We start from the raw sequence: 22,452 nt of genomic DNA on the forward strand, positions 1-22,452 counted from the left end.
TGTAAAGATGCAGTGAGAGGGCAGCCATCTGCAAGTCAGGGAGAGAGGCCTCAGGAGAAACCAAACCTGCTGCTCTTTGGCCTTCCAGCTTTCAGAACTGTGAGAAATAAATTTTTGTTGTTGAAGCCCCTCAGTCTGTGGTACTCTGTTATGACAGCCCTAGCAAACTAATACAAATGTATACTCTGGAATTGGGCACATCACATTGTACTTCTCATATTATTTTCTTCTTTAATTGCTGCCAGGAAATGGCAGAATGTCAAATCTGGAAGGATTTGCAAATCCAGGCGCACCAACAACAAGCAGTGCTCACTGGAATTGCTCGCACAGCTTCTCAACGTAAAAGTCCTGAAGCCCCACCTCGACTGACTGAATCCGTCCTCGGGGATGGGGCCCAAATTTGTGTATTTACAAAACCTTTCCGCAGAATTTACAGGACTTCCAATTAAAAAGATCACTGACAGCTCTCACTAAAAAATAAGATTGGAGAAAAAAAATGGTATCATCTCTAAATAGTGACTGAGCAGTCAGCTTTGTTGAGAATCCTTTCCAGTAAACTGCACCACCTCCTTCTCCAGGTAAAGCGAAGTGCTTGTACCTGTCTCCAGTTCACATCATAAGGATTTCTCATCAGTCCACCCCTAGGACTTTCCTTGTCCTGAAGTGATGATTACAATAATGAATATGTGGATAATGATCATAATAGGAGCCGCCATACATTGAGCACCTTCAGGCTAATCACTCTGAAAAGAGATTTGCATTAATAACTCATTAGTCCTTACAAAACCCCTAAGAGGTTTGTTATTATTTCAGTTTTTCAGATGAGTAAATGAAGGCTCAGAATTAGGTTCATGACAGTATCAGAAACAAAGTACATCCTTGACTTGGAACCCCAAGCTCTTGGCCATTTGAAGTAAACCATGATTCTTTTCAAATGACTCAAAAAGAAAATCTTAGTTTCTAAGGGGATTTCAAGAAAAGAGGGCCATATCTCAAAACCTGGCTGGGCATATCTGTGTTGTCCACATGGAATGAGGCAAACTGCGGGAGACCAGGAATAGATTTAGACCCACTCATTGGAGAGGGCAGGTACTGAGGTCAGGTCTTGAGAGGCAGCCCAGGCCATAGGAAACACATCGTACTCAAAGTTCTTGACAGCACCTGAAAGATGATAGTCTTTGCAAGCTGGAGCATGGGGTCCACTGATAAGGTGAAGCCTCTATCAGTGCAGAGAGCCTGGAAGTGACATTTGGAAGTCTGTCACCACAAGTATGGCTCAGGTGAAGAATCTGGGGGAAGTAGCAGGAAGGAGAGGGAATGTAGAAAGCTGGGTTTGAATTCTATCCCTTTTGGCTACGTGGTTTTGGGTAAGTTTCTTAGCTCCACTAAGCTCTGTTTCCTCCTTTGTAAAAAGAGAATGATAGCCTGGTTGGTGATGGGAAAAATTAAAGGCAGTATGACTACAGGAAGGGCTCAGCCTTTAGTGGTCAATGTAGAAAGAATAGATTATTATAGTTGGAGTTTGAATTGGCCAAAACAATGCTGACTCTCATTGTGTAAAAACTGCGGGACAGGGAGGCCGAGGCAGGAGGATCACAAGGTCAGGAGATAGAGACCATCCTGGCTAACATGGTGAAACCCCGTCTCTACTAAAAATACAAAAACAAAATTAGCCAGGCTTGGTGGCAGGTGCCTGTAGTCCCAGCTACTCGGGAGGCTGAGGCAGGAGAATGGTGTGAACCCGGGAGGCGGAGCTTGCAGTGAGCCAAGGTCGTGCCACTGCACTCCAGCCTGGGCAACAGAGCGAGACTCCATCTCAAAAAAAAAAAAAAAAAAAAGGCCGGGCGCGGCGGCTCACGCTTGTAATCCCAGCACTTTGGGAGGCCGAGGTGGGTGGATCACGAGGTCAGGAGATCGAGACCACGGTGAAACCCCGTCTATACTAAAAATACAAAAAAATTAGCCAGGCGTGGTGGCGTGCGCCTGTAGTCCCAGCTACTCGGAGAGGCTGAGGCAGGAGAATGGCGTGAACCCGGGAGGCGGAGCTTGTAGTGAGCCGAGATTGCGCCACTGCACTCCAGCCTGGGCGACAGAGTGAGACTCCCTCTCAAAAAAAAAAAAAAAACAAAAACCCAACTGCGGGACAGGTTGTCAGCACTGGGATTTCACTCAGAGCAAAAGGCAGATGTCAAGAGATCATCATCAAGGCACAGGTAGGACCAGACTGGCTACAAGAATGGCCTATTTCAGAATCACTGCATGTTTGGACTAGGAGCAGCCTACAGGTGAGGGTCAGAGTGTGTGTGTGTGTAGGGGGAAGGGGAGGGGCTGGAGGCATAGGACAGAAAAAAAAAGACAAAAATGTGACCCATAAAATCTGTATTATCCCACCATTCTTAATAGGACATATTTAGATACGGGGGCTTATCACTTAAGCAACCCTGGCATTAGGATCGAAAGCACTTCCTCTGAAATCAGATAGAGCCAAATGCAAATTTTTATTTAACCTATCAGCCTGGATTTTTTTCTCGATGTTCTTCCCTTCACATCCAGGCTTTAGCTCTTTAGTCACTTATTCATAGTTCCGTGCACAGGTGCTTTTCCACTGTATGTGTACACGTTTTAAAGTCCAGATTCTGTAAAGTTTCACTCTAGGCTTTTATGAAAAAACACACTTTTTTTCTTCCTAATTAAGAATATTTATGGCTACATTGCCAGAATTTCACTTTTGAAAGCTTCTCGATAGGAAGAGTACCTGTGACATAATGGGAACTCAAGAAAGAATATATTGAAATGAATAAATGGACCAACAAATGACTAGATGGATGTGGTATCAAATGCTCTCCACATTTGCATTCAGACCAGGGCAGGAGAGAGGAGGAGTCAGATTTATGTCTTTTAGGACATTTTGAAATATAGCTCCCCAAGCTCTAGATTTTATTTGACCTGCCTTTCCTTAACTTGTAGAAATACACTCTACCCTTTTCTTCCAAGATTTCTGTCACTTCCATTTCTACAACTCTTTCCCTCTTGCTTCCTTCATCTTTTCACTAAATTAAGAAGATAGTTGGCTGAGAGAAGGTTTGGAATGAGTTACACTTTTTATAATCGAAGAAAAAAACATTTTACAGATCTTTAAAAGATATAATAGGCTGGGCACGGTGGCTCACGCCTGTAATCCCAGCACTTTGGAAGGCCAAGGCGGGCAGATCACAAGGCCAGGAGTTCGAGACCGGCCTGGCCAATATGGTGAAACCCCATCTCTACTAAAAATACAAAAATCAGCCAGGCATGGTGGCAAGCGCCTGTAGTCCCAGCTACTTGGGAGGCTGAGGCAGGAGAATGGCGTGAACCCAGGAGGCAGAGCTTTCGGTGAGCCGAGATCACGCCACGGCACTCCAGCCTGGATGACAGAGTGAGACTCCATCAAAAAAAAAAAAAAAAAGATATAGTAGAGAAAGTATTGTTATTATTGGGATTAAATGAGTATGTTATCTGTTTCTGGCATATAGTTCAGAGAAATTCCCGGTTTGGGAATACAGAAGAGGTAGTCAGAGGAAAGGTGCTTGGGGTACTGCGCTTCTTTCACAGCACTGGGCAAGCAGTAAGGGCTACTCTAATCCCAGCTCTCTCATAATATCTCTCCAGTGAATTTCTTGTCATTACAGGCAGTCCTTTATGCAATCTATGATTCTGTATGTCACACACTAGAATGAAACAAAGACCAGCTAAATGCCATAAACCATCCAGAAGCCTTTTTCTTCCTCTAAGGAGACCAACAAATCTATTCTTATTGGTATTCCTGTTAAACCCTTATAAATACTGGTTAGTCCTCCATGGCCATTTAAGAGACTTTTATATGGTTTTTGAAATGCTCTCCAGCCATATTGCTTTTATCTTTTTTTTTCCTTTATTGATTTTTCTCCTTAAGACTTTAATTCACTCTTCTGCAGTTGCTACAGTCAAGAGAGAAATTCTGCAGATCACATAGAGATAACATTCCAACCCAGACTGGGTCACACCATCTCACATAAGAATACCAGCATCCTGCAGATAACCGGTCCTTTCCTGCTTTTCAAAACCTTTTGGTCTCTCTTTTCATTTTTTTTCTCTCCTTTAGTATTTGAGACTTAATCTTTCTTCAGTCTTATTCTTCATGCTGAGCTCATCTGAAATGTACCAATAATTGCTACCAGCTAAATCTGGTTTCATCATTCTGAAAATTCCTCATTGAAACCAGCCCTGTGGAATAAGAATCTGATCATTTCTGCAAGTTAAAGTGACATTTGGCATGTAGCTTTACCAATATACTATCATGTATGTATAGATAATTCCTGGGTGGGTTTGGTTATATTTCTAAGAGATATGGGCATATAAAATTTAGCTAAATGCTTCAGCAAAATACCATTTAATTCTATTAAAGTATCATCTAAGTGGCAGCATTTTAAAAAACCTTAGGGCAACTAATCCTTTATGGAGTTTAATATTCTGCTGAAAAGCATCTTTAGCTTTGACTGCTAAGTAGACCAATACACTTAGAGAGTGATTGCCTGATCTACTTTGTCCTCCAAATACTGTATCTATTAAATTCAACAAATATTTTCTGAGTTCCTACAATGTGCTAACTACTACATGAATATAGAGTTTAAAAAGGTATTGAATATAGAGTTAAAAGAGTCAAACTCACACTTAATATGCATGTATTGTAAGCACATATATGTTTGTTGCAGCACTATTCACAATAGCAAAGATACAGACTCAACCTAAATGCCCATCAATGATAGATTGGATAAAGAAAATGTGGTATATATACACCATGGAATAGTACACAGTCATAAAAAAGAATGAGATCATGTCCTATGCAGGAACATGAGTGGAGCTAGAGGCCGTTATCCTTAGCAAACGAACACAAGAACAGAAAACCAAATACCACTTGTTCTCACTTATAAGTGGGAGCTAAATGATGAGAACACATGGACACATAGAGGAGAACAGCACACACTGGGGCCCACCAGTAGGTGGAGGGTGGAAGGAGGGAAAGGATCAGGAAAAATAATGAACGGGTACGAGGCTCAATACCTGGGTGATGAAATAATCTGTGCGACAAACCCCCATGACATAAGTTTACCTATATAACCTGCACATGTACCCCTGAACTTAAGATAAAAGTAAAAAAAAAATATAAAAACAAACGATATGAGAAATACATATTTTGAAATATATACTGTGATTGACTCTATCTAGAGGATCAGGGAAGGTTTCCTGAAAGAGGTAACATTTACAATTTTAGATTAAAATATCTTCAGGTAAGACCATTAATTCATTCCTATACAAGTTCTGCCTTTATCCTTCAGGCTGAAGTAATCATCAATATCAATGTCACATGAAATCACTTACAGTCCTGTAATTTATAAAGGTACTGGCAACATTTCACAACTTGTTGCAATTATCTTCACAATATCATTGAACATTAAAGACAAGAGAGGAACAAGGCATGCCTGAAAAAAAAAGTGAAGTTGATTTCAGAGCTTTCTTTCCCTTCTCCTGGTTTCTTTTTTCCTCCCCTAGCCCACTAGCATCAACCTTGTGTCTTAATCCAGCTATACCCTGCTAAATGCTAATTGCTAAGTTAAGCGTGAATTCGTATCCTTTCATATGTTTGGTTTTAACTGGGCGAGGGGAGTCCTATTTGCTAGGAAATGCGGAATAGTAAAGCTAGAGCGGTGGAATGATTGACATTAGGGTTGATATCTGGAGAAGTGAGAGCTATCTAGGTCTCTTCCAAAGACTGAATAATGTACAAATCCATGGCACTGTATAGTCAAAATACGACTTATTAGGATAAATATTTCCATTCCAGTTTAAAGGGTACACTGATTTTTCTCGAGGTCGCAGAACAAAAAATGGAGTTACCAGGAATCTGTCTCTTTGCTTCTCTGTTCTAAACTCCCTTAGACCATCCTACATTAGCTCTTAGTATTTATTATTAATTTATTTTATTAAAACAGTTCAGTTAATAACAATATACACTTGTGTAGTGATTTATAGTTTACCCTCCCGATTTCACTTAATCTCATTTAATCCTCAAAAACAACCAAATGATAAAACTGAGGCACTGAGGGGTGGAGAGACTTGTCCAAGACCACACAGCTGTTGGCAGGGCTGGCACTGGCCTGGCATATGAGGGCTTGGGGTCTATAACCTCTCTCCTGCCAGGGCGGACGCTACTGATGTGTTTGGGCTCAGCACACTCCTACAGCTGTCCACTGTGTGCTCAATTGAAGAAGCCATTCTCCCAGACAGAGGCAGCTCTTCGGTGGTTAAGGATATAAAAAAGAGCTGTGTTCTAAGGCCAGAATTTTTCCCCGGTTCCTCTCAAGGTCCATTCAGAGGCTAACGTGGCATTTCTGGAGCCCAGGCACTTTAACTGTTATTATTTTTGTGTTTATTTTTTGTTTGTAGAAAGAGTCCGGGACATGTGGCATATTTATGACGCCAAAATAGGAGGTGTGTGATGCCCACTCTACCGCAATGAATTCCAAAGCATAACGGCCCCCAGAATCTCTGGATACAAGAAGTCCTCACTCTGCCATCCCTTCTTGAGTGGTGTTAGTGGACTTCCTATGTGATCCCGAGGCGGAGTCAGCTGGTGTAAGAGTTGGCAACCAGCTCTGCTCCATAGAAGGCATTCACTTAGGAAGCACGACTGGCGGCTTCATGCGATTGGTGAGAAAAGGGGAGAGGGGGAGGTGAAGAGAGGAGGAGGAGCCCTCGGCAGAATTCCAAGTTCCGTGGCACTGGCCCCACGGAACTCTGGAAACAAGAATCAGGCTTGGGCTGCGCAGGTTCCAAGTCACAGGGCTTCCATGGCTGGCAAGCGTCGAGCCGGAAATTCAGTTGAATAGAGCCCTAAATGTTTTTTTGTTTGACATTCATGCTTAACAGAAAATGATGAATCCATTAGCAACTCCTTCCGTTGCCAAAAGAAACAGACTTGCACTTGTAGATTGCTTTCATTCTGCACTATCAAGCCACTGCATGTGCTGCTTTCACAAAGCTGACAGTCATCTATCATTTTTAAATGGGTTTAGAGGTACAGTCGTCTTTGTCTGAAGTGTGTGGATGTGTCAGCGTGAATGTGACTCATTAAAACAGACTGACCCAAACAGTCTAAATGGGATTCACAGTAGGGGGAAAATGTTTTATTTGAGGTTTGTTTGGAATTATTTTGAAGTTTGTCAGTAATTTTGAAAAACAATGGGCTCATTTTCCTAACTTCTTTTTCTTCCCTGAGATGTGTCTAAGAGAACAAATAGCTATATTATGCACTGTCTCAAAAACATGCTCTTTGGAGATGAAAAAAGATTCTATGATTATGAAATGTCAAGAGTTCCCTTGTGCTCTAGAACATTTCACATACTTAAATGACTTCATGAAACTCCCCCAAGTTTCTCTCTCTCTCCTCAGACCCTGATCCCCAATCCATAAATGACATCTTTGAACATAATCTTTAGACCCGTTTTTCATCATTTCTATTAGCCTTTCAAGGAATGCCTTTTGAAGTCAAAGATTTAACATATGGATTAAATCTTCCATAAAATGGGTTTAAATATTAAGAGAAAAGCACCTGGCTGTATGCATCTGGGTTCCACAGGACATTGTATTGTTTTAAATGCTTCAAGATGTTCAATAAAATTGAATATGGCCAAACTCATCTCCAATGTGGGCCTGTGGGCCCTCAAACCTGTTTCCTAATGGCTGTTTCTCTCTCTCTCATCTCGCATTAGTGTGAAGTTCCTAAAGCAATAATAGAAGGGCCAATAGCAGAAATTAAGGTCCAAGAAGATTTATATATATATCAATGAAGACAAAATTAATTTATTAAGAGTTTCAATGTAACTAGTATAATTGATCTTCCAAGTTTTCTCTGTGGGCACAGAGGGAGATATTCAAAATGTTTAACACCAATAAGTCATGGGCACAAGCAAGTAGAACAGACATCATGGCAGGGTCCTGGAAGCCCCTTGCTGGATGCAAGAGATTAAAGGAGCCCCAGCATTACATCAAGGAGGCTGGGACAGTGCGTTGGGGCAGGGGGCACTGAGAGTAGTGGTTATTTATTAACTCATAGAGATGAATTTCAATATTTTAATACAGAAATTATACCAGTGTGTATTGGCTGAACTCCAGCTCTACTTTTACTCCTTCATTGCATAAATTCCTAGGATTTGAGAAAACAAAAGCAGGAAGCAGGAATACGTCCTTATGTTGGAGTATTGCTCTACAGCTTCCTGCTTTTTTTCGTGTACAACCCCAAATAAACTGAGTGTCTTCTAAGGCATCAAGCACTATTCAAGCTGTTCCCATAGGAATTTGTTGTTAAAAGTGAGGAATGAGGATTAAAACATTAAAAAGGGTAAAACAGTAATTATGATATTATTTAAACATTTCTAAAAGTTTCTTAGTCTTCACCCCATTTTACCCAGAAGACTTCTAAATTTTTAGCACTACAAGGCACGTTTGTAGAATAAAATACGTAGAATGTGCATTCAACTTACGTCATCTTTCCTTTAAGGAGCTAAAATGAGTTGTCATAATGATTTGACTTAATTAACCAATTCAGTCATTCCTTGCCACCACCACCACTCCCAAGAAAAGGTAAATATTATGATACCCTTTTGCACTGGAAATGAAAACAAATGCAATTTTTAAGATCCTAAGCCTCTAGCCAATCAAAGACCAGCTCAAATCAAGCTCTTGCATCCAAGACTGCTTTGACCGAGTTACCAAGTGATCCCGCAAGTAACATCTATGTAGGAGGAAGGGGAAATGCGAGCACTTTAAGACCTCATCCTTTAAGGAAGTATAATTGGATGTCTCTTGTGTAACTTAGGCCATTTCAGAGCTTAAGATAAATACACATCAAATGTAAGGGGGAAAAAGAGGAATGTATTGATTTTATCCCACTGACAGAAAAAACAGTTTCTATTGAAATACATACAAATATATTTTAAAACATTTGATAAAGAAAACACAGAAAGACCAGACGGGATGGACGGAAAGTTATATGCCCTCTAAAGTTACTGAGAACCAAAATGCAGCAGTTTATTTCCAGTTTTCCCAGACCACACACACTATAGCAGGAGATTGTCTTTCTGTTCGAAACTCCTACATTCAAGTCTAAGACATTTTATTTAAACTATCAATTTATATGCTACATACAACTATATCCTCAATATTTATTTTAAATATTATATATACTTTATAAAGTATTTCAGAACAGTTACTGAAACTATAACCACACGCATTTTATTGAATATTAAAAGATAAAATGCAGGCTTTGGAGTCAGACTGTGTGAGTTTGTATTCTAGTGCGACCACTTTGTGGCTCTTTAACCTTGGACAAACTTTTGTCTCTGGCCCCACCTTATAGAACAGATATATTAACATCACGTGGTGAGATGATGAGGACCAAATAAGATATGTTTGTAAAGTTCCAGCATACTGATTGGTAGAGAATAGATTTTGGGGTTCTTCTCTCTCACTGATACATCTTCCTTTTTCTCAGTGAACATTTACCTTTAGCAATCAAAGACATTAATGATTGAATATCTGGTCTTTCTGCTGCAAGGTTAGAATTTCTTCAAGAAACAATGCCAATGCAACTTCAAGGAATACCTGACCCCTCCTCCTGTTTTCAACCATGCAGAATCTGTCTCTAACCACTCAGAATCTGTCTCCATCCTGGACTGTGTGTAGTTCCCAGTATCATATTTTCTGATGGTCTTAGAACTTAAGCCACCATTCCCTGCCACACTGATGCCACCTTGTTGATTACTTAACCAAGTGATTTCTTTCAGGTGGAAGAGATGTACCCAGGACCTCTGTAGAAGCAGGTACAAGCTACCAAAAGTTCCCACTTCATTTATTTTTGAGTTTGGAATGAGCAACTACTAGGAAAGGAAGAAAATTGTCAAATAAAAGACAATTTTATAAATTATTTATAAAATCACTTTCATTTAAAACCTAATTCTACTCTTGACTGAATTGCAAATGGAACTAAAATCTTTCTTGGTTCTCATACCTTTCCTTTGCTAGTTTAGGCATTTGTCACATTTGGCTTTATTGATTTATTCAGAAAGTATGTATTGAGTACCTACTATGTGCTGGATGCTGAGTGATTTAGACACAGTTTGTGAATTGTTTCAAGTCAAGTCTTCCTTCTTCCAGTCTAGTGGTTCTCAAAATTTAGTGTGCAACAGAATCACCTGGAGTGATTGTGAACACATTGATTATAGACTACTCTGCCAGGGTCTGATTTAGGAGGTCTGTGTAGGAGTCTGAGAATTCACATTTTTAACCTATGAGTTCTGGTCTAGGAAGCACTTTGAGACCACTTTCTATGTTGTTTCTAATCCATTTGCCATAACCATCACATGCATTAACCTCCTAAAATATAATGTCACTCTATAGAGTAAAAACCCTATTTGGTTCTTCAATCCATAAAATAAAGCCTTATCAAAACCTTCAGGATCTGCCATTCAAGGTTGCTACTTTTCCAGCCTCTTCTCCTGATGATGATTACACATGACAAAATACTCTCCACTGTACTGTTCTTTTCTTAGTTAAGTTTAACTCTATGCCTGCCAAATACTGTATTGGCCCTTTTGGTTCTTTGGAAGCTAAAAGTTTTGAACTTTTCATTTATTAAACAAAAGAAGAGAAGGGTTATCTATTGCCTTTTGTAAGTATATTGGCTCAGTGGACACACAAAGCAATCCTTTAGTAGTAGAAAGAAGTAATAGCATGATGGAAGGGAACCCTGCCAAGAAGGCCCAAACACTGAAAAAATGTCCTTAAAAATATAGATTTAAATTGAAGAAGTATCTGATAACCCCACTCACTTTAAATACTCATCAATAGGCTGTTTTTGTTTTACAGTAATGTGTCTGAAGATAGTAACAGGAAAAGAGACATCACTGTGCAAACATTAATATCTCACACAACTGCATCAAAGAGAAAAAATGGAACACTAGCTTTCATTTTCATTCAGTGATATTAACCTAAAATAACTTACTGTAGTTTTGTTTGAATTCACCAGGCAAAGTTTTAGTATGTGGTAATGACTACGAAGGAACATTCAAAGTGTTATACCTATTTGTGTTGACACACTTTGTGAGAAATGTTGCTTGAAATGTGCATTGAAATAAAGCATCTCCAAATAACTCGAGTAAATACCCTGGTATCATAAAGAGCCAAACTATGCTATTGGATTGTTAAACTCATCTAATTTGGGAGAACTGAAGGTAGAAGAGGAAACGGGGAAGAGAGAGAGAGAGATTATATATGGACAGATAAAATTGTGAATAATAAATACAATTTTTCTCCCTTTCTCTGAAAACTTGTTGTGTTCATAGTTGTTATTTTTGAAAACATCTTACCTATGGGCAAGCTTCTACTTTATCACTGCAGAGAGGTGGAAAAAATATCAGTAATAAAGACAAGCTTAATAAAAGTGTCTTGAAGTGTGTGTGTGTGTGTGTGTGTGTGTGTGTGCATGTGTATAGGAGGCTGGGGCACGGTGGGAGGCAAGACTAAGCCTCTGTTATTTTCAGTATGATACCTATTTTTGTTTCGTTTTTATTGATTGTTTATTTGCTTTTTAAAAACCTTTGTTTGGCATTGTTCATAGGGGGCCCAAGAGTGTGTCCTTACATTTGCAACTAAAGAGTCACAGGATGACTGGGTGGTTTTCCGATTCCTCCTCCTATGTCAGCCAGCAAACTGGCCATACTCAGGCTGTCCACCACTGCTGAGGCCTTGAACAGGCTCTGGAAGAAACAGTTGTCTAGAGGGATTTGTGACTAACTATAATCAAACAGCATATTTGTAAGATTAGTGAATGAATCCCACTGAATGACATCTGATGACCACCATGTCTTCAAACCACAGGAAAGACAGCTTGAAAAGGCAAGCCTAAAATTAAACATTTTATGATTATCCATATTAAATATACACATACGAAACAGCAGTCATATGCATAGATCCTTTAGTAGTGGCCTGGTACGTGCAAAGAACATTGGATTTGGAGTCAGGCACACTTGGGTTTGAATCCCAGCCTTAGAGCTGAAACTATAGATGTATTCTCTACCTCTGTTAATTGTAAAACAAAAATAGTGCTGTGTGGCAATTAATTATACTAACACATATAGTAAAAAATACCTGGAACAGTGTCTGGCACACAGTAGGAACATAGAAATTAACAAGAGTAGCAGTAGAATAAGAAATGACTTGATAATTTTTTTTCAAGATAGGGTCTCATTCCTGGATTGCAGTGGCATTTTCATAGCTCACTGCAGCCTTGAACTCGTGGGGTCAAGCAATCTTCCCACCATAGCCTCCAAAGTAGCAAAGAATATAGGTGCATGCCATCATGCCTACCTAATTTAAAAAAAAAAATTTGTAGAGACAGGGTCTCACTACATTGCCCAGGATGGTCTCAAATTTCTGAACTCAAGTGATCCTCCTGCTTCAGCCTCCCAAAGTGCTGGGATTACAGGTATGAACCACTGCACCTAGCCTGACTTGAACTTTTATATACAGCTTTCCTTGGAGGTCAGGCCAAGGGTGGAACTAAATCTGGACTACACTTCTAACTTCACACACAAACTTTTTTTTACACTAAGATTGTTTAATACATACTTGCTGTATAAAGGAAAGAATGAATGAGACAAAAATAATCATACTTCTCTAAAGATTATCAGGTTGACAGAATAAAAGTTTTCTCAACAGCTGCTCTGCCAGATGTATCAATAAATATTTTTCAAACACCTACTAGGTGCAAGATACTGTTCTTAGAGCAAAGAATGATGACTAAGAATGACATTAACTTTATAAACACAGTGGCTTAACCTCACCAATTGTGGCTTCAGATAGAATTATCCACAATGCCCAGGCTGCACCTCAGATCAAACAAATTAGAATCTCTGGGAATGGGATTCAGACAGCAGCATTTTTCTATATTCCTGTGGTGATCCAATATGTAGGCAGATTGAGAAGGAATGGTCTAGGAGCTAGGTGGGGAGATAAGATGAATGTGGGTAAATAATAATAATGTGAATGATAAAGGAGTATTAGTGGAAAAATAAGTATCAGAAGAATTAGAAAGCATCTAACAGCAAGAGTATCTATACAGAGATTTCAAGAAAGAGTCAGCATTTGAGCAAAGTTTCCAAAGATGCTGGATTAATACAGGTGAAACATGGACAGACATAAGGTCCACGGCAGTGGGGTGGCGATATACCATGTGAAAAAATAGGAGATATCAGTAGTGTCTTGAGTACATAAAGAATAATGATGGACTCAGCTTTATTTCTCAACTTTCATTTCCACACAACAACCCTGCCCCTGCCACATTTAAGTTTAGTTTTACAACTATTTGGACAATGCTAAGGCCCAAATTTCCAGATTTTTTCCTTCAGATCTTAAGTTCAAAGAACATAGACATTATTCAACAACTCTTAGATATTTTTATTTTATATCCTAACAAAGGATTTGATGTGACTTACAATTTTATAGCACTTGTAAAGTAGCAATCATTTTGAGGCAGAACAGAAATCACCTAGGAAAAAAAGCATTATTGTGTCAGGAAGCTACAGTGATATTGTTTCTGATACTGAGTATTAAATATAGCCCTGAGACTCCTGGCAGTCAATGCAACAAGGGAAATGTGAAGGCTTACTGTCTTATAAAGGAAGGTATGTAGTTTATTTGAAAGGGAAATACTATCTTATTGCTAAAGTCTGGGAGGAATGTATTACATATGGAAAGCACGTTGCATAACATAATGAAAAATACCTTTAATTTTCTTGTTCATCCACAACTTGGAGAACTTTATGATTTCAACTCACGCTGAGACTAAGGTCTCTCTAAGGTGAATTTTTAATTCACCTCTGTTTGCTAAGATTAATCAGACCAAAATGATGTGCCCATTCTATTTAGAGAAATGTATACTTGCTACAATCGCTCAACATGAGAGAAAATACCAGCACTGATCTCTCCACTTTCTAGCTTTGTTGATGTATTAGCATACACAATCTGTAAACCTTGTATTTTAATTCCTCTTTGGTGCCAAGCACAATGCTTAAAGAATCATTTGCCCACCTATATTGTTCCAAATGCATCACATTCTTAAAAGAAAACATGGTTAGTAAAACCCTCTTGAAATTTAAGGCATTTGAAGGAGTTATATTCTTAAGGCATTAATTCATCATATTAAGGTATATAAGCAAATTCTTATAAGCTTTCACATGCCCAATTTGGCAAGGGATCATCCATATGAATAGTCCTTTGTTTTCACTCCAATGATGTGTACAGGTTTTCACAGAACTCAAATTGATTCTAGCAATTATTGAAAATTCCTCAGAAATACCTTAAATCTCATATCTTCATTTCTGAGTAAGGACAATGCCAAAATGCCAACAGCTGAGTACTTTTAGATTAAAGGCAACATCCCTTTTGACAGCCTTTCACACAGATCCCGGCAAACAGCAATTCATATAAATCACACACATCTAATGTCTCGCTTTATATGCCCTGATGGGGAAATCCTGTGGTTGACTAATGGAAGACATGAACCTGGGCAATAATTTCTTGAGACTGATTCAAAGCTAGTCCTACTCAAAAACGATGCTACATGCAACAGGTCATGTTTTAAATAGAGGGTTGTACATTGAGGTCTGTTATTGCATTGCCTTGTAAGATCACATATCAACTTTTTTGACACTTTTAATTATAGCTATAGCAGCAAATTATCTCACACCTATCTAAACGTCTACATTTTTAAAGTATTGCCCTTTATTTGAGAAATCCTACTCATAAATATACGGAGTTATTTTCTAAGAATGCACCTAATGTTGAACCATGCTCTCTTGTTTCCTCTTCAGACCAACAGTTTGTCATGTACAATAGCTGGATGGGGTTCAAGATTCAGTCATCGAACATGAACAGAAAGATATGGAAACAGTTTCGCATGAAAATGCAGGTCAGAATCAACTTGCTGAGTTTTCTAGAACAGAGATGGCAAACACGCCTATACACACTAATGCTCTTTACACAAAGTGGACATTAATTGATCACAAAAGTTTCTCTCCAAGAGTTTGGACACAGTCTCAGAACTCCTCTTCAACCAAGGACATTATGTAGACATTAATAATTGATCAAAGGGGCACTTTATTGAAACTTATTTGCCATCCCTCTCCTAAGTCCTCATATTGGCATAGGCCTTAGAGGGAACCAACCCAACCCATCTTTTTTTTTTTTTTTTTGAGACAGAGTCTCACTCTGTCGCCCAGGCTGGAATGCAGTGGTGCGATCTCGGCTCACTGCAAGCTCCGCCTCCCGGGTTCAAGCCATTTTCCTGTCTCAGCCTCCCGAGTAGCTAGGACTACAGGCATCTGCCACCACGCCCAGCTAATTTTTCGTATTTTTAGTAGAGACAGGGTTTCACCGTGTTGGACAGGATGGTCTCGATCTCCTGACATCACGATCAACCCGCCTCGGCCTCCCAAAGTGCTGGGATTACAGGCATGAGCCACCACGCCTGGCCTATCTTAATAGCCCAACTCAAAATTGCATAAACCCTTTCACAAACATCTCCAGCAAGTAACCAATCAGCTTGTTCTTGAACATCTTCAGCAACATGCTGAGCGAACCAGCCACATGCAAAAGGGTCCACAAACTCACATGCAAAAAGACTGAATGATTAACTGACTCTAAATAAGTAGAAACAACTAGAAAGTTCATGAATTACCTTCTAGGTAGACTTCTATTGCCATGCTTTACTATTCACTCTTATCACAGCTCTTTAAAAAGGCAGTGGAGGTGGAGGTTGGGAGGAGGTGAGGTTAATTGCTTTGTACTTTATTTCCTAAAAATAATATTTTATACCTAGGAGTGAACTCTCAACTCTCTGGCACACCTGCATTACAAGGAAGAGTTTGTAGAGCTCTCTAAGGATAGGGCAGTCTAAAAATTCTCTTAATAAAGGGAAAGATGAGCTGGGAAGGGTCCAGGGATAGAAGAGTCTGGGCAAGGGGCAGGAGTCCCATGCCTTGTGGTTCAGTTTTTACCATTATTATTCTTGTCCATTCAGTTCCCTTATCCAACTTCTGTGACATCAAACCCCCCTCTTCCTTTTCTCTCCAAAATACTCGATCTTATTGAACTAATTAAGGAAATTTACACTAAAGTATAACTGATTAGCACTTTCAGAAAACATTTGAATTCAAAAGAAATACTTGTTAATGTAAATGAATCTCTAATTTTTGAATGAATCTCTAATCATATAGCTTATCATCCCTTACTTTCCCTACCCAAGTCAATTGGTGTCCCAGGAAATAAAATCCATGGTATTTGCTATCATTTCATGAATTGCAGCTAAATGCTGTACCTTTCCGAAACCTTAAAAGTTACTGTGCCGTCCAGAATTCCAGTGTCCATGAACACTTGAAAATCTTTGAAATGCTTCTATTAAAAATATTGCACCCAAGAAACTACAAATTCCTGTAAATCATCAACATTGTTTGTGGGGCAGGGGGAAGTTAAATAGCAACCTTCCCTGTGAAGTTTCTAACTATTCTTCATTCAGTGTAGATCTTAACCAAAGGTTAGTTTTTTAGCTGCAAGATGCATATACTCAAAATAAAGACACAATCACAAAAGGAAGTAATACCAGCATTTCTAAGATCTAAACAACATTGCAGGGATTATTCTAATTGTACTGTTGGCCAAAAAGACTGCAGTGATTATTCCAGTGTTCTACGTGAATTTTATTGGCTGAACCATATAATTTTTGTAGTCAAAGATATTTGGAAATTGTAACTGTGACAAAGGTTTTTTTAAATAAATATGGTATGTATACTGTCTCATCTGATAGCTGTTCCAGGTATTTATAGGAAACTCCTTTGTTCAAATGATTTGGTGAAGCACAGTCATTGATGTGCCCTAAGACTAATATAAAGCAGGCAAAATGGAGTAAAAGTTAAGTCATACACCCAATATTAAATCTGGAGTTGATCATTTTTATGCCTAGGATTTCATTCAGCCCTTTTGGTTAATAATAATAATTAATGGCATGCCTCAAAAGATTAGAAAACCAGCTCCTCTGCATTTTATATAAACCAAGTCTTACAAGAGCACAAAGTATGAACAGGTAATTTTTGTCATGAAAACTTTCATATTTTTCTTTTATATCCTAGTAAAATTATCACGTCTCACGTTGAGTTGATTAGAACCATCAGTCTCTGATCAGCTGGTACTTTAAGAGCAGATTCTGGAGGACTTGTCCATTCAACAAATTTATATGTATGGTATAATTTCTAACTTTATTTTTCCCCTGAACCCTGGGGCAAAATGTCACCTTCTGCTACCATGCTAATTCAAAAATAAGAGGCAAGTAGTTGTCCCTATGGTGACAGAGTCTCATTTTACCCCCCAGTCCATCTCCAACCTGTTACTAAATTACTAAGCACTGGAGCGATGCATCAAAGAGCACAGGGAGATGCTGTTAAGGTAATGAAACCAAACACCATCCACTTAAAACATGTTGTGTCAGCTTGGAAATAAGGGTGGAATAAACCCTTTACTTTCTAATCCCATCCTTCTAGCTGACCACCTAACAACTGTTCCATTTTCTAAGTTATAGAACCAGGTCCTCACTCTGCACAAAAAAATTACCTCCCAGAGGTGGAACTGACTTTCTAAAGCTCTTGCAATTTGGGCATCAAAAATATTTTTTAATATGCTCAAAAACATGTATTTTGACTTTTTCACACCTTCATTATACTATATTAAAAATCAGCAGTTAGACATACTTTGTTTGGAAGCAATTTTAAGGGTCTATTAGCTATAAAAAGCAATTACATTTCTTTAGAGCATCTAAGAATCCAGGAGGCCAAGAACAAGATTTTTCCCTCAGTCATGGTTTTCAAAGGGTCGGCCAAGAGAATTGGGACAGGCTGCATTCCTTACTAATAGTGCACCACAACATGCTTTAATATCCTGCCGAGAAGAATCTTTTACTTTGAAATTTAAAGTCTCATCTGACAGGACCCATGCCTGCAGGAGCCTCAATTTATCCGCTCTAGAGGAAGAACGGCAAAATCCAATCTGAGAATCCAAACCTTTGTTTCCATGGTGAGGTTTCCAAAAAGCTACTGAACATTCAATTCTGCCCACTATAGTTATGGGGTGCAGGTATATTTAAGAATCTACCTTAAGTTAACACAAAGGCACACAAAACATCAGTCATTTCTGCAACTAGAAGCGAGGTCATTGTGGGATGACATTATATTTACCTTGAAAGGTATTGGGATTGTGTGCACCTGTTCACTTTTCTGAAAAATGAAGGGGTTGAACTAGATGATCTCTAGGGTCCATTTTAGGTTTATACTTTAACTAAGAGGTTAGCTAACACCTTGATCAAGTCACTCAGCTTCACCAATGTGTAAGTTTCCTTCCAGTTCTAAAGCCAATCCACAAATCCCTATATTATTTTAGGGGGTATATTTTTTTCCTTTAATATAAACAGATAATTTTAAAAATAAGATTAGTGTTCTCCATACTATCTGAGATTGAGGGGGGAGGTGAAGGGTAAAGAGCCACTTTTTGTTCCAGTAGTCACCTTTATGGAGAAGTAAGAAGGGCAAATAAATAACCAGAATTCAGATCAAGGAAAATGGGCTTAAAAAGGTAAAATTATGGTAATAAAATAAAATAACAATTGTGAAAAGCAATATTTCCCTTTGAAACGAATGTCATAGGTCTTTGCCTACTTGCCTGTTTAATGTCAAAAGTCTCTTCCCAAGCAGCCTTAAGTTTTTCAATGAATATACAACTAGCTTTTTCAAGAGTCAATCCTTGAAACTACTCCTCCACCAACTTTAGGTAGGCAGGCCCAGTATGAGGTTTCTCTAGAGACTAGGAGATATATTAATTAACCTGAGGCCCATGCAGCAAAATAAAATTCCTGAGGGCAAGGCAGTGTGATGTAACAAAAAGCATGTGGGATTTGGGTTTAGAGGGCCCAAGCAAAGCAAAGCAAAGCAAACTTTGTATTCCCCACTCTGTCCTTTTCTAGCCGTGAAGTTGGACAGTGCTTTTAATATCTCTGGGCTTTGGTTTCATCATCTGTAAAATGATGGACAATTACCCTCCTGAAATGTTGTTATAAGGATTAAATGACATAATGGGGTAAGTGATACAACTTCAATAAATACTTGAATTACCTGTTGAATTTATTCAATTTCAACTCAATAAATGTTTACTAATGGCCTACTACATGCCTGGTACTGCATAAGGTGCTATAGATTAAATGATGGGAAAAAAAAAAAACATCCCTATGCCATTGTTACTCTCTGACTAGAAACAATCCAATATGGCCATTGGCATCTGAAGAACTGACTTGTCAGATTAGACATCAGATGCTATACTGCTCACTTGTTCCATAGCGTAATCCTTAAGAGGAAACGGTTGTTTAAACTGCTCAATCACACCATTCTTCAGAGGCATGATATTCTCCTTTGCTCAAGAAATACTGATTGATCAACTGCTATATGTGGAACGCAAAAGTCTTAGCTATAGTTTTTGCTGTTAGAATATATATACTTCTATAGGGAAAGTATATATATTAACCTATGGCAAGAGTCAAGAAAAAGACATAACTAATTAAATTTAGGAAATGCTCACTATGTCTTCAGAATTGTGCTAGGGCTCTAGAAGATAAAGTAGGAAATACATATGGCTTCCATCCTCAAGGTATTTACAGTCTATTGGAGAGAAGGGAACTAAGGTACATAATTTGCTCCTACAAAATAGTGCATGATTATATGTCAGATGAATCAATGAGATGCTTAAGCAGAGGTTCTGTTGTTGGCTCTATAGGGACTGTGGGCTACTATCCTCAAAGAATGATCTAAGGAGAAGATTAGGTTTCGCTGAACTTTTAAGAACGGGTAGAATTTTAAACAGATGACTATGACAGGAGAAAAGTTAAGGTTAGGGGAACTATATCAAAAAGTCTTCATGTTAAAAGAAAAATGAGCACAGCATATTCAGAGGTTAAGGAGCAATATCAGATCAGGGTGGAAAGACATGGCACCTTCCAATGGTAGAAGAACCTACAGTTCTACAATTTAGTGTTTTAAGTTCCACAGTTTAATGTATTCTACAATTGTTTTCCCTTGGTCCTGTGGCAGATAGCCGAGAAACCCACTGTTACTTCTTATTCCTGTCAATTGAATACTTAGACCATGAATGATGAGTTCCACCAAAACGTACCAGTTTTTTTTGTTACTGAAAATATGGCCAAAGTTTGAACCACTCAGCCCATTAAAGAAGCTCTATTATAGGGCCTAATTACCATTTGACAGTGAATAAAGTGGGGATACATTCAGACAAGGCCCAGAATGGAAATTGGAAAGGGGGCAAGGGATCTGGTTCTCAAAAGTGGGGGTGTTTCCTATTTCAAAATACAAAACAGTGGGGAAGTGTTGGAGCCAGATGTAAGGAAAGAGATCAAGAGTTGAGAATATGGGCACTGTTTCTGGACACTCCAACTTACTGCAGCTAATATTTTACTCCTTTAAAAGCCATGTCTATATACATTATCTTTACCCCAATACATGCCCTTGCAAGTGACTTCTAAGTACATATTAAATGATGATACATACAACCTTTTCAGAAAAGGAATCAATAATACATGTATGGATGGCTGAATGCACTTTGAATTACAAATGTATGTATATATTTACTGATCATTATTGAGCCTCGGTGAGAACCTTAAGGTTTTTCTAGGGTGGTGGCAAAGGCCCAAGGCTCTTAAACTAACTACTCCACTTCAATTATCTGGAAGTACCAGAGATATAGAAATATAGAGAGAATATATAGAAAAATAGAAAAACCAAATGAAAATAATACAACTCTTTCCCTTCTAATTCAGTGTCTAATTTTAGCATTTGAACGTTATTTAAAGTAATCTTTATCTAATATGATGTTGTTTTGGCTCAATTTAACTTAAGAAATCAATTTTAATAAATCTGTCTATTCTGGAACCCTTATGCTAAATATTGCTGAAAAGGTATATATAACAGAAATCCTTGAGTTTCTCTGTTTGTAAGATGATAAAAATTTATCATAATTTGAAAAATTCTCTAGGTCTTTCTCTACAACCCATCTACCTAACAGTATCAGGAAATAGGACCAAAGGAAAGATAATTTTAGCTAGTTAATGTACTAGTAGTAGGTTACTCCCTGCAAGCAAAACCTGGAACTTAGCTTTAGATGGCAGATAATTTCCCCCCTCCCCTGCCTGCCAACTTGCTTGTTATTTCTAAACGAGCCCTTCAGTTGATATTTATTTTTAATTTAATCTACAGGTCTTTTGTCTATAATTACAATTTATTTGAGCCAGTCTTTTGTGACTGTAAGTTTAAAGGTAAAAACGTTTTAACCAGTTGCATTTTACCATTTTGTTATTGCTATTGTCGGGAGTAAGAAGGAATAAGGAAGGAAGAGCACATAAGGCAAACATGTCATGTTGAATACCTAGATCAGAGAGCACAGCATATGTCCCAGAGGCAGGCTATCGAGTGCAAATCCACAATGTACAATGAGACTTAACAATGGGTTTAAAATTATATCACTGGAATTCAAAATTATAATACAACTCTTTCCGATGAAAAAGTTCTGCTACATTGGCAATGGCTAGTAGTATTGAAGACCTGTTCACCTTTGACCCAGCAATTCTAGTCTTTGGTATATAGCTAGAAAAACTTTCATACTTACACACAAAAAGACATGCAAAAGATTTTAAAGTAATATAAACAATGCTGACAAACAACATATATACTCATCGTTAACAGGGGAATGGATATAGCGTGTCATGGTCATACAACTGATAAAGTAAAGGGAATTAACTAGAGCTCTGTGAACCAACACAGAAAAAAGCTCACAAACACAATTTGGAGCAAAATAAATAACACTTGTACCAGTAGATATGTGGCATATTACTGTGTATTGAACTTTTAAATTGTGGAAAACACCATTATCTAGTGATTATTGATACACACATATGTAGTAAAAGCATAAAAGCAGTGTAGCGTAGTGAATGCAATAGAGGAGGGGTAGCCAGTGGACTTCACTTATATCCGTAAAGGTGTATTTCTTAAATAATGTGGAGCAAATATGGCAAGATGTCTAGAAAACCAAACAGGGATACTTAGGTATTAATACAGTACTGTACTTTTCTGTAAGTTGTAATATTTCATTTAAAAAAATTGAACAAGAACAAAAGCCTACTGGCCTCGATGAATTTTTTTTAGGTTTTTAAAAATGTTATGTACCACATTTCTTTCTTTCTTTTTCTCTTCTATTTAAGTTTTTTACTTCTCCACA

The 22,452-nt window shown here is 38.3% G+C and overlaps 1 long non-coding RNA gene across 1 annotated transcript; it reads left to right on the top strand.

Annotated features, from left to right (window-relative positions):
• The first annotated feature begins 6,561 nt into the window (after window positions 1-6,561).
• On the top strand, window positions 6,562-19,174 carry LOC131380918 (uncharacterized). The gene is made up of 3 exons (XR_009209219.1): window positions 6,562-6,726; window positions 14,946-15,043; window positions 19,139-19,174. It is a non-coding gene; the product is annotated as an uncharacterized LOC131380918 (long non-coding RNA).
• Window positions 19,175-22,452: the final 3,278 nt, after the last annotated feature.

This window comes from Hylobates moloch, unplaced genomic scaffold (assembly GCF_009828535.3).
Source record: "Hylobates moloch isolate HMO894 unplaced genomic scaffold, HMol_V3 SCAFFOLD_13, whole genome shotgun sequence".
Taxonomy (NCBI): Eukaryota; Metazoa; Chordata; class Mammalia; order Primates; family Hylobatidae; genus Hylobates; species Hylobates moloch.